We start from the raw sequence: 3,820 nt of genomic DNA, 5'->3' as shown, positions 1-3,820 counted from the left end.
ACCATCCTGCATACCAGATATTTACATTATGATTCATATCAGTAGGAACATTATAGTTATGAAGTAGCAACGAAAATAATTTTATGGTTGGGTCACAACATGAGGAACTGTATTTAAAGGGCCAGAAGGTTGAGAACCACTGACTTAATACATTACTCTTCTGAGCTAGCATTAAGTGAGGACCCTTATGAGAAACGGGTCCCTCCTGCCCTGGCTCACATGGTGCATCAGGGATGATGTAATGACAGGATCGCTGAGGTCAGGCCTCTGCAAAATCTCTTGAGCAATGACCAGTTGAACTTTGCACAGTATCAGCTCTCTGCATTGCTCACTTCGCCTGGCACTGTACTTAGCACTTCAGTATAATGTTACTGAAATTGAGAAATACTGCAACTTCCTCCTTTAATTGGCATTACACTGAATCAGAATGGGTGTTGTTGTTTTTTCAATGATTCAGTCAATAATAAATGTAGATGAAATGCCTACTATGTGTAAGATGGGAATAGGCTAGACAACGGCCAGTCTACTGGCCAGAGCTGCAAATGATACTGTAATGTCATAATGGATGAGGACATGAGAGAGACATGGACCACAGAGGCGGAACCCCTGAGTTTGCCTGGGGAGTCGGGGAACTGTTTTAACATAAAGATAAACAGGAAAAGGATGAATATATGAAGTCAGGGACACTTCAAAGCCATAGTATTTTGTGGGAATTAAAAGTGCTTTTGCTCGCCTTTTTTTTTTGCTTTTGAATATTTTTTTATTGCATTTGTTAGGTGTCATTGGTTAATAAGATCATATAGGTTTCAAGGGCACATTTCCATGATACATGATCTGTACGTTGCATTCTGTGCCCACCACCCAAAGTCAAATTAGTTTAGAAATTATTTTACTCAATGGTCAGTTTTGTCTTTAGTAATAAGAAAATATAGGGGCAGCATTGTGGAGAATTGGAGTATAGGTGATTATTTAAAAGGTATGAATTAAAAAATGGGTGAAGAATGCTAATTCTTGCTAATATGTATGTATGTTTGATTTTTTCTTCATAGCTAGATTATAACCTTTAGGATAGTATCCATATCTTACATTTTATATGTATTTATTTTTCTATCAAATGTCCCAATATATTGTTTTAGCAGTAGAACCTCAACATGTACTTTTTCTTTGGTGACTGTTAACTAAGTATCCCACTAGATTAAAAAAAAACCCAAAGATTTCAATACTGAAATTTATGAAAGCACGGATTGATTACAGAAATGAAAAGTTTTCCTCCTTACTAAAAAATTATACGAAGGTATTTAAAGAACTGGCTATTTAATTGCACTCAGCATATGATCTGATTAACAAAATTCCAAGTTCACCAACACTAAAGAATGCAATTCTACATAAAGTTAAGTATGCCTCTTTCATCACGGAATACGTATCATCATTGAGAAATAAGGATTAGGAGCACAGCAGGAATAAACAAAAACAGTACTTTAGGTATTTTTCTATTGAAATATGAGATGGCAAAATCACTTACAAATTAAACTATAAAAGAGAGAAAATAGATATTTTTTGATAGACAAATAGATAATAAATAGGTAAACAGAATGATACATAGGAAGAACAGACATTATAATACTTGCAAAGTGTGTGTTCATGGCATTCTTTTTTTTAAAAAAAAGTCTTATCTTTTCTGTCATTGCCTCTACACAGAAAGGGAGATAAAGGTGGGTAGGAGAGAGTTGCGATTTCAAGATCAAGAGGTCTAAAGATGTCCCTTATGCTATGATCTATCTTATTAGTCAGAATCAAATTTGCTGCTCCGATGCTTAGACAACAATTCTGAACGATACTGGTAGATTCAATTGGCTGAGCCAGTGGATGGAGTACCGAGTTAGTGAGTACCTTGGTTCATTATTATTTAATTAACTTCTCTTTTAATCCATTATTTCTGAAACTGAATGCAGTTTCCTTTAGAGATTTTAGCCTCCTTGCACATATCTTTCCAAAACATGAATATATTTGGGTAATATATTCACTATGAAATGTCAATTTTCCCATAGAAATCAAGAAGTCCTCGCAATATTTACAGCTTCAAAGACTACAAAGAACCCACAACAGCTACGGGACACTATCTGTTAACTCAGTGGTTCTCAACCTTCCTAATGCCCCGACCCTTTAATACAGTTCCTCATGTAGTGGTGACCCCCAACCATACAATTATTTTCTTTGCTACTTCATAACTGTAATTTTGCTACTGTTATGAATCCTAATGTAAATATCTGATATGCAGGATGTATTTAGGCGACCCCTGTGAAAGGGTCATTCGACCCCCAAAGGGGTCGCGACCCACAGGTTGAGAACCTCTGTGTTAACTCAAGAGGAGTGATTTGAAAAAATTGGAACTGTAATGTGGAAGAGGGTCGCGACCCACAGGTTGAGAACCGCTGTGTTAACTCAAGAGGAGTGAGTTGAAAAAATTGGAACTGTAATGTGGAAGGTGCTCTACTTCCAAAATTGGTGATAAAATTGAATGGCCATTTCTGAGGACATTTCCAGGCAGCAAAACCCACGTTAATGGGAACCTCTTCCTAGAAACGTGTTCCCAGTATGACACAGTTTGTACTCAACACTAATTTAAAATTCCATTTGCTTTGAAGATATAATATTCTTATTGAACAGCTTAGCTGTAGGTTTAAAGCATGGATTTAATTTGGATCCTTTATGCAGAAGTGTGGAGAGCGGCTATAGCGTTTGCACAGGTCCAAGCCTCAGGCTAATGAGAGGGCACGGTCCTCTCATGGCAAAGCCACGTGCAGGTCCCAGCTTGGAGGGCAAAGCCCTCCCAGCACCATTATAGCCAAAGCCTATAGTTGTGAGCTTGACCTTATGGTCCAAACCTGTGGTCCCAGGTGGCTGAGTGAGGTAGGCTGTGGGAGGTGCGGCAAGTGCTGCCAAAACAAAGCTTGACAGAGTTCAGGTACATGTAATTGAATAGATTCCAAACCCTCAAGAACATTGTAAACATCTTGACCACGCCCTTACTTTGCCTCGTGGAATCTGGCTATAAAATAAAGACTCGGCTTGCAGGCTCTGGCACTGTCTCTCCATCCGAGAGTAGCATCCCACCTAGCCCCAGCTTTATTCTCTTGTCTGCTTTAATCCTTCACCACCACCACCCCCGCCCCCACTCAGGTTCACCCCTGGCCAAGCTGAGCACAGCACACAAGATGTACCCTCTCATGAGTATTCTGTGCAGATAAATAAGCTACCAGGAAAACTTTTCTTCAATCCCATTGACTTTTTGTGAGGTAGCATTTTCCATTCTGCTGAAGTCAACCGACACTGACTGGGAAATTGCCCACGGAGTGTTATTCTGTTCCTAAGTGACACTGAGAGTGTGTAACATACATTTAGTCACCTACCTGAAATGTTGTCTATTTAACAGAGAAGCAATGATCTGACTATGACTGATGACACATCTCAGTGATGGGGGAATAAGGGGGTCAAAGAGATCTGGCTACACCAAGGCGGTCTGTCTGTGATGCTGTGGGTCCTCATTTCTCTGCATTTGGGTAAGAAGTCTTGCCTTTGAACCTGGATTCCCCCAGCCTCCAATCCACCAACTGCTGTGCTTACTGTTTCTTCTTTTCACTTTGAAATTACTTGAGAGGCGTTATTCTGCTCTGGCTGGCCTTCGAGCCAAGCTCTTCATAAATATTTCATTTTTTAAAATATATTTTTATTGATTTCAGAGAGGAAGGACCTAGCCCCAGCTTTATTCTCTTGTCTGCTTTAATCCTTCACCACCACCACCCCCGCCCCCACTCAGGTT

This window comes from Myotis brandtii, unplaced genomic scaffold (genome assembly GCF_000412655.1).
Source record: "Myotis brandtii unplaced genomic scaffold, ASM41265v1 scaffold895, whole genome shotgun sequence".
Classification (NCBI taxonomy): domain Eukaryota; kingdom Metazoa; phylum Chordata; class Mammalia; order Chiroptera; family Vespertilionidae; genus Myotis; species Myotis brandtii.
This window is presented reverse-complemented; position numbering follows the sequence as displayed.